Below are 13,549 nucleotides of genomic sequence, written 5' to 3' on the forward strand. Positions count from 1 at the left end.
ATAAAATGGCTACTGTTTTAAGTCACTAAATTGTGCAGTAGTTACACAAGCGATGGCACAATGAAAAATGTCTGTGAAAGCCTATATGTATTTGTATGTATAACTGCTGCAATTGAATCTTTACCTTTTCCACCACCTTTTGGCAAATGTTTTTATAGGGCAATAGGATTTTGTGCCAAGTTGTGCAATATATTTTCTAAAGAATATAATTTTACATGAAGTATTACCAAAAACCTTAAGTAGTGATTTTTAAAAGTAAGTTTGGAGCAATAATTGATCACACTGTGTCCAATCTATGTTAAGAAAGTTAATCCTGGAGGTCTCTCATCTCCAGGTTCTGTATAGGAGTTACCCTACCGGAAAACCTAAATTTCTTCATTATCCCTACCTTTGAGAGCATTTAACATTCCCTCATTGACACTAAAGAAGTATGTCTTTGCTTCAAATAAAAAATCCAACACTTAGGGCCATGCACATATTAATTTATCAATACATATTAACTCTAATCATTATTCACCAGTATATCTTCAAAGAATATTGAACTCAGCAATTAAATAGATATACATGGAATGAGGAGAAACTACTCTCATAATGTCCTATTACAAAGTATAACTTCTGACTCCCTGTACCCAGAATCTACCCTAAGCTCTCCAGATACTATAGCCATGCTCCAGTGTAACTGTTTCAACCTTGTCATGGTTTCAACCATGTCCTTGAAGGGTAAGGCCATGGTCAGGAGGACATGGTACTTCAGGAACTAAACTTTTTTGGCTAGAATCCAAGATACATGTAACATAAATTTTTTTATAGTGAATTGTGTTTTAGGGACTTTAAGAAAGAAGGTTTATTGTTATAGAATTTCCTTTGAGAGCCTTTCATATAAAAGGAAAAGGTAGATCAAAGGCCATTTCATCCAACCTCAGGAGTTAACTTCTCAGTAGCTCCCGGGAATTTTAGACCCATGGAGAAAGAAAAAAAAAAAGTTATAAAAAAAAATCACCCTCTTTTATCAAAAGCAGCTCTATTTCCATTACTTCCGAGGGGACACTTTTTGTTTTATCATTTTGTATTAAGAGGAAAAATGTAGGGAGTAGATAAATGACATCCTCAACAGAAGTAGGGAGTCGGAGCTGCCCTGGCGGTGTCCATCACGTGTCCTCTGCAGCCCTTTCCAGGCCACTGGAGTATTTGGCTAAAACCCCAAGTATGAACGTACCATATTCAAGGAACCTAAGAAGCAAATGATTCTAAGATGCATCTTATTCCAGAGATATTTAAATGTGCAAAACTGTACGTTCTACAATTCATGCAATGTGGCGGTTTGCTACAAGAGAGGTTTAACATTTTTAAAGGACTCATTTATTTCTAAGAAATAGTTTACAATTCGGAGGCCAACTCTAGATTCATATCCAATACTGAGTATTTTCACCGCTTAAAGCCCTTTTTTCCCAATCGCACGAAAATTATTGACAAAGCAAAGGTAAAATGCTCATAGAATTTATGAGTGTTGACTTAGTGGATAATAAGATATCAGTGGAGGTAAGCTGAAATTAATGTGATAAGAATTTGGTAATAAATCATCATTTGCATAACGAAACAAATAAATTCAGCCTGTAGACTAAAATTAGAGCCATGTTTAAAAAGTAATAACATTTGTTCAATAACAATGTTTGGAGTCCTTAGTTGAACAATTCAGCAGCATTTAGACCCATATTTTGGATTTTGATTTAAGATGCTGTGCTGAAAATAGAAACTGAAAAGATCTTTTCTAGCCATACTTTAAGCAAAACATTCAAAATTTTTAAAGAAAATTAGTATAAAAGCTATTAAATATAGGAATTTTGATGTCAATCAAAAAAGGAAAAGAAATGTTGCCTATCACCTCCAAAATTATTACTTATTTTCCATGAATAAAAATAGATATGTATCCCCACATTCCCTTTTTCCAATTATTACCATTAAGTATTTGTTATTATTTTATACAATTCTTTAAATTGGGTGGCCCTTTAAATTTATCTGATCACTTAAAAGCATTTCAGTAACTGAATAAGAAGTGGATATGTAAACACATTCTGGACTTTTCCCCAGCTCAGAAGGGTGCTTGTTATTAAATTTACAGCCAAGGAATATGTGATTCTTGTGCATTCCTCCAGTCTTCCTCGGAGTTTCTGCCCTTCTCATTTACAGTTACTCTTAACCTTGTGAAAAGACTCCCCGAGGCATGTTGTAGGAATGGATCTCTTCCAGGCTTCTCAGAGCACAGGCGCCCCTATGAGGACACATCAGAACCAGCAGACATGCTGTCACTGAGCCCAGGGACATGCCAGAGAGGATGCAGAGAGACCCAAAGGCAAGCATTCGGAGCTCTAGCCCGGGACTTAATGGCGCCTCAATATAGCAGAGGAAACGAGTCTTGCTTCTGCCCAAAGACAAGTATAGGCTGGCTAAGCCTCAATCAACCCCGGACTCTGGTCTGGCCTTCCATGAGATGGCTGTGCCGTTTGGGAGGTTAAAGCGTCATTTCTCATAGACTGTCAGCAACTCCATTGGGAGAGAACTTGGGCCTGGGTGTTGGTGACAAGGCACACTCCATCCAGATGGCCATCTCTTCACAGAGAGGCACCGTCCTATTTGGCAACAACCGTTTCTTCCAGGCTTCAGAGCTCACAACCACCTTTAGATGAATGCCAAGGGATAGCTTTGTCTCAGTTTGAAACTTTGTTTTCTGATGGCTAATCATCTATTCTACCCCGTTTCCGAGATAGCTCTAATCATCCCCATTTCTTGGTATTCGTGCCCTTGAAAAGTCCCTTCCCACACTGGATGAGGACTGACCCTGGGTGGGCAATAAAATATGGCGGACAGGATAGCACGTGACTCCTGAGGCTAGGTCACAAGAGGCACTGGGGCTTCCACCTTGATCCGGATCGCTTGCTCTGGGGGAAGCCAGCCGCCATGTCCTAAGGATGCTCAAGCAGCCCTATGGAGAGACCCACAAGGAGAGGAACAGAGGCCCAGCCAACAGGCAGCACAGACGTGTCACCATGTGAGTGAGCCACTTGGACATGGGTCGTCCAGCCCAGCCATGCCTTCAGATTCCTGCAGCTCCAGCTGGGCGCTGACAATGACCACTTGAAAGCTGGGGCCAGATGCCAGCTGAGGCTTCCCTCCAACAATGAGAATGATCCAGCCTAGCTCTTCCCAAATTCTTGGCAAAACAGAAACCGTGAGAAAAACCGTGAGTGATTATTGTTTTAAGTCACTACATCTTGGGGTGATTTATTACAAATCCCTGGGGTAACTGGAGCACCATCACCGAGTCAACACCAGTCCCCAGCTTCATTTATGCCGCAAACTTTTACTGAGCATCTACTATATGCCAGGCCCTGGGCTAGGCTAGGATACACTGGATGCTCTCAATCCCTTGGGAGCACAGATGAGTAAATACAAATGGCCACAGAAGATCTTATAACAAAATCCTAAGAGAGTCCGAAAAAGGGGGTGATGATTTTCTTTCGTTCGTCAATAAGAACTATTCTTTCTTTCAATAAAATGTATTGCATGCACTCTGGGAACCAGTCACTGTGATCTGTGATAGACACTGGTGGAAACGCTCACTCCTACTCTCAAGGCCAGCATCACAGGCTGAGGAGATAACATAGGGAAGGAAAGTGAAGACGGGGTAGCTGAGTTTGGCACACTGTGACCTCAGTGAGAGCAGTTTCTGCAGAATGCTGAAAATAGATAATAAATTAGAATAGAAAGAGGAAGCTGAGCCTGCTTGGGGTAGAATTTTTTCTTCAAAAATGTTAGTGGCTGAAGAGGACAGTAAGGTCAAAAGCTTGGTTCTCCTTCCCGCCTGTACCCTGGGTTCCGCCAGCCCTACTGGTTTCACCCCATGCTGGTCACTGCCTCTTCTTCATGGTCAGCAGACTGAGATCATTGGAAACGCTGGCTAGCTTTTACTCTGAGAACTTCCTGGGTGGCACAGGAAATGTCTGCAGGGCTGAGAGGCCATCCCAGCCACACAGGCCCAGGATCTCTAACTTGTCAGCATCACCCAGTTGACCTAAGGACTGAGACAGCATGACATCAGGGCAGGGGACGCTAGGTACTGGGGTCAAAGCCCACTGCTTCCTCTCATATGTGATGGGGACAGAGCCGGGCACCCTCTAATCCAGGCACCGTTCTTTTAGCCCCCTTGTGCCTCTTAGACACTTGTTCTAGCTGAAGATCTATCAGGGATCAAACGATCCAGGTGGATTATTCAGGGAGGATATTCCAAGTCTCTGAGAACCCATCCAACATGGGCTGTAGCCAGGCTGAACGCCCACAGGAGGGCTGGAGGGTCCGCCAGCTGCTGGCTTGTGGGAGCTCCAGGGCAGCTGGGAGAGGGCCCTGGGTAGGGCCAGGGGTGGATCGTGACAACGTGACAGCTGCGGGACGGTTTCAATTTCCAGCTACGGTCAGGCTGACTGTCAATCTCCCTCGATTATGTGAACACCTTGGTGGGGGACAGGCTCCCTTGGAAGTCCTTCTCTTTACGGTAATCGCTCATTTCAACCCAAGTCCATTTAATGCTGAGTCAGAATTTTGTTCTCAGAGGAAAACTCTATTTCTAAGTTCTTGAAGACACTCCATTGTTGCCGCAGGTATTATTTCTAAAAAAAGGCAGCAAATTGCAATGGGGTTGATAGTTTTCTTCCTCAGAGCTCTCTATAGCAGGTGATACATTACAGGTATTTTTAAATGCTCTCTAACAAATTATTAGATTAATGAACAAACAAGCCTAACCCAGTAGCAGTGTGTTCCTTTAAGCTGATATCTATGACTTTCATCAAAATCTGTTAACGAACAGAATATTAACACAAAGTTAACTCACCGAGCTCCTTGTCGTTGGGAGCTCTTAGCAGTGCACGGATTTCAACTACAACACATTCACTCACTGATTGTAATGACATGATATCTCTAGCTGTCTTTGCCATTACGAAAACACAGAAAGGGGTGATTTTTGTTTTGAGTTTCAAAAGTGGAACAAAAAATAAATGAGACAAACATTTCATTGTGTCTGTGCTCTAGGTTCAATCATTCAGAAATCCTTGGGGGGATCACAGACACAGCCCAGCCCGATCCCAAGTACAGGAACCACAACTGCCAAATATAAAAAAAGAGATGCATTTTTTAACTTCAAAATAATTATTAAGTCATCTTGTCATTTTTCCTCCCAAAGTAATGGCATGACTCGCTGGTTGCGACCAGCTCTTCTATTCACGTAATGCAGCATCTAGCAATTCAGTTAAGTGGAAACTTTCCCCTCTAATTTCTTCTTTTATATTTTGTCAAATAGAAGGAACAAAAAACTCAGAGTCTAATAGATTTCTGGGCTTGCACTTGGGAGTCGTGGGAATCTATATGGAATAATTCCCAAGAGGGCATTTTCAAGGTTCTACCTTAATAAGTAAAATGCCATTCCTAGGAATTTATAGTAGAAACCAATCAGCTGCACTGTCTTTAATCCCTGATACGAAGGGAGTTTCTCAAGGAATATTAATTGATGGTGACTGAGAATATTACATGAAATGTTTTAAGGTGAGGAGAAGCAAACCTGGGTAAATTCAATAGAGGAAATTGATCGAGAAGCATTAATTCCACTTCAGAAGAATATAAATACTCTAACAGTTGTACAGTTTGGTTACAAATCCAGAGGTGAAGACTGAGGGGGAAAATAGAATTTTGCAACCTCCCTCCAGCCAAGACCTAAGGGACCTTGCTATAATTTCTCCTGCTCTTCTTCCAACACTGTCAACCTCTCCCTCTTTACTGGCTTACATACACGCCCACACACACACACACAAGCCCCCCCACACATGCACACACGCACACGCACAAGCCCCCCCACACATGCACACACGCACATGCACACACACACATGCACACACGCACACTCACGCACACGCACACGCACACACACAGATCTTCCCCAGCTTAAAAAACAGTAACCTTGACCAGATACTGCTACAGCTACTATCCTAGTTTTTACCTTCCACTCATTACCAAACCTCTCCACAAATGACAAATGACCTACGTGCTTCCACATCTTCATGATTCACTCCCTCCAAAACTGCATTCCATTCCCCACCACTCCACGGAAACTGGAAGAAGTTACTGCATAAGCTTCATAATTTCTGTGACGTGTCACTCTGCTCACTGTATTTACCTCTTGGGTGACCTGCTCCATCTTTAACCCTGTTCAGGATCCCACCCCATTCCGGCTCTCCTTATACCACCTCCCAGTCTTGCCTTAGTTCTCATTTCCTTGGATACCCACTTATTTCTCTCTGTACTGACTCCTTTGAAAAAGTCATCCGTTGTGACAATATCAACTCTCAAAATCTAACCTCTCTGCTGATGGGCACCATTCTATACCTTCAGTCTCATCCTCTCATGGGGGTTCTATTGTTGGCCCAAAAGTCTGGAAATAAATCTTGTTACTTAATGTTTTCACAGGTTGAACTCTCTTGATCACTTCTTGAGTAAGTTAAAGTTTTGTTAGTGAAAACCAGGGACACAAATCTTCCAGGGAAATGTATGACATGCCTACGTGCATTGATGGAAATGCTGCATTTTGTGCAACATTCACTGCCGTTTTGCATGCAACATGCACTGCTCAGAAGGAGCAATACAATGAATACATCATTAAATGCTACTGTAGGTATTACAATACCCTAAATGATTTATTATGCATATTTGCTTATGTTTACAGACCTTATGGCCATCCTATACCGTACCTTTGAACGATTACGATATAATTCCTATGGGTTACTTCTCACCCTCTCAAAGTCTCAATGACATTTATTTGAAGAACAAGCATTGGGTAGCAGGTGCTGGGCCAAGGGCTGGGACACAAAGATGAATGACCCAAACCCATGAATGAGTTTGATACCGTAATCCAAACTCATGACCTTTCTCTTCTGAAACCAGAGGCTTTCCTAACTTCTCTGCCATTCTCTTAATCACCCAAGTTGGGGACTTCCCTGATGGTCCCGTGGTACAGAATCCACCTTCCAATTCAAGGGATGCGGGTTCAATCCCTGGTCAGGGAAGTAAGATCCCACATGCCACGGGGCAACAAAGCCCACGTGCCACAACTACTGAGCTAGAGTGCCTCAATGAGAGAGATCTCATGCGGCAAACTACAGAGCCCACGCGCCCTGGAGCCCACACGCCACAACTAGAGAGAGAAAAACACACACATCACAACTAGAGAGAAGCCCGTGCACTACAATGAAGAGCCCATGCACTGCAACTAAGACCTGACACAGCCAAATAAGTAAATAAATAAATATTTTTTTAAAAAATCACCCAAGTTAAAAATCTTGGCATTATCCTTGATTAGTTCTTCCTGTTTATTTCTCATATTGGTAAATCTTCAATATTGGGTTCATTTCTTTTTTTTCTTTATAGTGGTTGTCCTAACTGTTCCTTTATGTTTCCATGGCCCATTGTCACAATGCTAGTTTAAGCTCCTGACCCTGCAAACCTGAATTACTTTGATAGTGTCCCAATTGCTCTTTTTTTTTTTTTTTTTTTTTTTTAACGCGGGCCTTTCACTGTTGTGGCCTCTCCCGTTGCGGAGCACAGGCTCCGGACGCGCAGGCTCAGCAGCCATGGCTCACGGGCCCAGCCGCTCTGCGGCATGTGGGATCTTCCCGGACCGGGGCACGAACCCGCGTCCCCTGAATCGGCAGGCGGACTCTCAACCACTACGCCACCAGGGAAGCCCCCAATTGCTCTTTGTGGTTCTACCCTCTCCCCTTCTTCTAACCCATGGAGTATATCATTGCCAGGATTATCATCCATAAGAGTCCATTTAGGGCTTCCCTGGTGGCGCAGTGGTTGAGAGTCCGCCTGCCAATGCAGGGGACACAGGTTCGATCCCTGGTCCGGGAAGATTCTACATGCCACGGGGCAACTAAGCCCATGGGCAACAACTACTGAACCCCACGTGCCTAGAGCCTGTGCTCCACTACAAGAGAAGCCACTGCAATGAGAAGCCTGTGCACCGCAACGGAGAGTAGCCCCTGCTCGCCGCAAAAGCCCGCGTGCAGCAGCAAAGACCCAACGCAGCCCAAAAAAACCATGAAATTAATCCTAATGAATGTGTTTAGTAAAAACTATTCTTATAGCAGTTAAAAATCTTATAGTCCTCTCTTAAAGGATAGTTTCTTTGTAAATATATTTAGTGCCTTTTATATTGAGATAAGGAATGCAAATGTTCAATAAACACTTTCTGAGTAACTACAAAAATACAGCAAATGATATCTGTAATATTTATTTGCAAAATGCAAATACTTATGAGGTTTTTTTGATATTTATGAGTTTAAAATGATAATTATGAGACAGAAACAACGTGCATAGTACTAGGTAATAAAAATAATTATGATAGTGGTTATAATAGCTATGAATTAACAGATCAATTGTAGGTATAAAGACCACCATATTAGTTAATTTAAAATGTTATGTTAAACGTTCAGTGAGGATACAGTCTGTAAAGAAAGCCTGTACATGTTTGAGGATGTACCACTGTGGAGAAATGCCAGGTGACACAGATAGCAGAAAAATCTCTGTGAATTTGCTTATACAGGTCTTCCCAACACAGAGGCTTGCACAGAGTTGAAAATCACAGAAGATCAACCTTGATCCCCAAAAAGAGGATATCAAGTTTTTCATAAAAACTCAATATACACTTTATATCTCTAATATGCCTTACTCTCTGTAAGACATTCAATATGTATTTATTGAATACATTTGAATTAATCTACTGCAGCAAATATAAAACTAAGTAAACAATGCAAATTGAATTTGTGAGAAAAAAAAAAAAGAAGCCCTGATGTGTAGGGAGATAGGACATCACCATGGTGACTGCATTCTAGATGCCAAGAACCTTCCACAGTCTTCCTGGTCTGCATGTAAAAGAGACATGCATATGACTCTTCTTCAGGACAGTCCAGGGAAACTACAACCAAACCTGCCTGCTCTGAACTGGACATGTGACTGACGGAAGCCAATTACGAGTCTGCTCGCCAACAGCAGCGATGAGCTGGGTTTGTGGAGTCTGCGTGTGCATGCAGTGTGTGTGTATGCAGCTGAAGTTCTTTCGTTAGTACAACTGTTACAAATCAAAGATTTGGCTCAGGGATGTAGAGGACTTAAAAGAATGTCACTTCTTCATCGCTCATGACAAAAAACTGTCAAAATGGCCGCAAGTCCATCATTTTTCTTGAACTCATCAGAGAGCTGAGGTTGCAGGACAACCAACCAGCCCCTGATCTAGGGAGAGACAGGTTTCTGCAGGGAGGGACGAGCCATGGCCGCCTGCTTCCCCAGGGCAGACACAACAGACCCTCAGCCAGACTAGTTAACAAACAGGCAGAGGCTGAACATGGGGTGGTGAGAGACGTGGAGCCCCTGAAAACTGGAGGTGGACGGCGTGCGCCTTTGCTCTCCACGTGTGCTTTTCTCCATGAACCCCTCCCAGAGGGGACTGAGAACGTGCCCCTGGCTGCCAGAAGAGCAGTCTCTCCTGGAGGGGTCAGACTGCCCCACCCGGACGCTTCTTCCTCAACTCACCTGTGCAGCAAAAGCCTTAAGGTCTAAGAGAGGCAGGGAACAAAGGCTGTCACCCTTAGGACATGGGTGGAAACCTGTTGCAGCTGAGAAAGGGAACAGAAAATAATCCGTGCACCCCTAGTTTCAGTTCGCATTGGACAGACTGGGGACTTTCAGCATTGAAACTGGGGAAGTCCCTGCAAACTGGGAGGAGGCAGTTACGCTAAGCCTGGCAAGGCTCTAGAATCCGTCTTGGGTGAAGGACCACAGTGTGACTGAGGGCAGGACAGGAGCACAGCAAAGACTACAGCCCCAGACACGGTGCCTGCCTGACACGGAGGCTTCACAGCACCCTTCCCACCCTCTCCCACCCCCAGGCTCACAACCCGAGCGACAGGTGGCGGGGATGCTGCTGGAAGAGGGTCTGCAGCTGCAGACAGACCCTCCCAGAGGTGCAGTGCAAAGGGGGAAACTACAGCAGAGGGTGGAGCAGACATCGAGAAAAAGTACCAGCAAACTCGCCCCCAGCTGAAACACAAGGAGTCGCTGAAGGGATCTGATGCGTGCAGCACACCAAAGAGGAAAGCTCAGACTCCTCCAATCCCAGCTCGAATTCACGCACTGAAATTCTAGTTGAAGGACGGGTGTGTGCATTCCGAGGCATAAAAACGATGCTTCTCACGTCTAGCGTCCTCAACACGGTGTCTGGCTTTCAACAAAAAATTATGAGGCATGGAAAAAGGTGAGAAAACACGACACACTGTCAAAACATAAAGCAATCAACAGAAGCAGATTCAGATATGCAGAAAGGTGAGAACTACCTGACAGGGGATTGAAAATAACTGAGTAACGTGATCAAGCTCTAGTGGAAGAGGACAGTATGCAAGACCAGAGGGGTAATTTCAGCAGAGAGATGAGAATTATAAGAAAGAATCAGGGCTTCCCTGGTGGCACAGTGGTTGGGGGTCTGCCTGCCGATGCAGGGGACATGGGTTCGTGCCCCGGTCCGGGAAGATCCCACATGCCGCGGAGCGTCTGGGCCCGTGAGCCACGGCCGCTGAGCCTGCGCGTCCGGAGCCTGTGCTCCACAACGGGAGAGGCCGTGGCGGTGAGAGGCCCGCGTACCACAAAAAAAAAAAAAAAAAAGAAAGAATCAATCCAACTGAAATGCACAACAAAACCACAGTAACAGAGGAAAAGAATGCCTTCAATGGGCTCTCAGCAAACTTAACAGAAAACCAGTGAACCTGATGAGTGGTTAGTAGAAATTACCTAAACTGAAACACAAAGAGGGAAATACATGTTGAATCTCCTAGGTATTTACCCGGGAGAGTTGGAAACTTGTGTCCACACCAACACCTATCCTATCCGTATTCATAATCACCCCAAATAATTTCCAGTCCGTGAACAGAAGAACAAGGCGTGGTACACCCACGTTCTGGAAACCTGCTCAGCAATTAAAAGGACTGAACTATTCACATTGGCAACAACACCGATGACTCTCACATATAGGTGCCAAGTGAAAGGAACCAGACCCCAAAGGCCATACAGTATATGACTCTAATTAAGTAACTGGAAATAGCCCAAATAGAGACAGAAAATAGAAGCATGGCTGCCAGGGACTGGAGTGGTTGTCTGCAAATAGGTAGCCCGACGGGACTTTGCGGAAGAGAATTACGCTGCCTCACGGCTGCGGTGGTGGGTACATGGATCGAAGCATTTGTCAAAACCCAGAGAATTCTATACCACGACGAGTGAATTTTACTCTAAACCAAAAGAGACCAGGATGTGGGAGGGTACCCTCAAAGGGAATACAAACTCTAACAAATGCTGCTCTCCTAACCTATGAATATGACACTTCACCTCCTAACACGGGGTGGGGGAAGGAAAGACCCAACCCAATAACTTTGGAAAGCAGTATTTTGATTGATGCTATTAAGGCTAAGACAAAAACGGTTGTCCAGATTTGCCATCCTCTAGTTAGTAAATGTGCTCCTCACAGAAGCATGAGTTAGCGATTCTGCACATCCTTGTGTGAGCTAGACTGAACAAAAAAGTAAATATCCTGTAAACGCTGAGAGCGAGGTTTCCAAATGTCAGGGAAAGAATAAACCCCGTCGTATTGGTATTGGATTGAAATTGGATTGGAAATGTAGAAAGATCGATAGATAGATCAATCGATAGATAGATAGATGATAGATAGACTGATATATACAGGCCAATAAAGATATAAACATAAATGTGTTTATTTACACATGCATGAATGTGTATCTTCATTATAAGTGTGCATGTGGGGTTAATATTATACATATTATGTATATACACACGTATATATGTACCTACATATTATCTATTTTTTGTTGATTCAAATTCATGTGTCTCTTTAACGCCAGCTCAGTGCCACCTTCTCCATGAAGCTTCCCAGTTATAACTTTGTAGATTCCATGCACTTTATAGCTCTTACAGCACTGATCAGATATGTCTTGTACTTTTGTTCATATCTTACATGTCCTTCCAGAGAGCAAACTCTGAAAGGTCTTGCTGGACTTTTGTCTTTTATGACACCCATGATCTCTTAAATGATACAGGTCCTCAGAAAATTTCCTGAACGGAATTCAATGCAGAGATGTCTATACGCCAATCTGAATATCTAGGAATCAACGTGCCCTTGGGGTAATAGTTCTCTTTAAGCTAGACTGCCCAGGGCCTTAGAAAGTCCAAAGATACTCTCTAGGCTTCAGTCCTGGGCCCTCAACTCTTCCCATTCTCTTCAGTGCCATCTGGTGCCGATGGCCATGGGAATGAAAAGGCAATCCTGGTGACCCTGAATGTACACAGCCAGCCTTAACTTCTCCCCCTCCTCCTGTGCTCCCTCCCCATCCCTTGGTCCTCACCCACCTCCACTCCACCAGGAGGGCCTTGCCAGCTCTCTTCCAGTTCTCCCCAGGGACACCCTCTTGCTCACCACTGCCGGAGTCTTTCTCTGAAACTTCTGAAGGCTTTGGGGCTGATCATACTGTCATACACTCTTTATTTCATTTCAACTCATTCTGTATGAAGCAGTTACAAGGATTGTTTAAAATCTAAATCATATCACGCATCGGTTGACAATTCTTCAGTAGCTTCCCATCATGCTTAGAGTAAAATCCAGTCACTTTATTTATTTGTTTGTTTGTTTATTTTTTGTCCTCAAGTTTCTGCACACAACTACATGCCCAGTCCAGAGCCTCCTGTCAGTTCTCAAACTCAGCTGCCTCTTCCCTTCCTTAGGGCTTCTGCATCCTCAGTACTTCTGCTAGAGCACAGCTTCTTAAATGGTCTGCAGTAAAAGATCAGATCTCTCCCCCGCCCTCAGTCTATCACGGAACTATACTTTGTAAAATATGGTAAAAATCAAATACCAGAACAAAAATTTAAAGACGTTTTATTTTTAGGTTGAACGGACGTCAGGGTAGTCTATCAAATTACTATAAATGTTTTCAAATGGTTATTCTCAATTTCTGTACAGATCTCATTAGGGTTCAAGAACAGTTTGCTGACGTGGGCTACTGAGTCGCTCTGTGTATGACTGGTCCCATCTTCTCTTTAAGGTCACGGCTTAAACGTCACTTCCTCCAAGAATCTGCCCTGACCATGCTGTCTAACTAGGCCCACCTCCCTCTATAACATTTTCTATCACTGCATCCTATTTGTTTCATTCATAACACTTATCTAAATTACACACACACACACACACCCACACACACACACACACGTTTCTCTGCTTACTTTTCCCCCTGCCTCTTCCTCGTAAACTCCATATGGCAGGGACTGTGACATTCTTTTTTCACTAATGCATACCAACCGCAAAGTCAAAAATGTCGAATTCTATTGGAGACTAATGAATTTCTCGGAGACTTTACTGTGCTAACATGAACTGTGCAATTCCAAGAGAGGGTTA

Source organism: Delphinus delphis, chromosome 14 (genome assembly GCF_949987515.2).
Source record: "Delphinus delphis chromosome 14, mDelDel1.2, whole genome shotgun sequence".
NCBI lineage: Eukaryota > Metazoa > Chordata > Mammalia > Artiodactyla > Delphinidae > Delphinus > Delphinus delphis.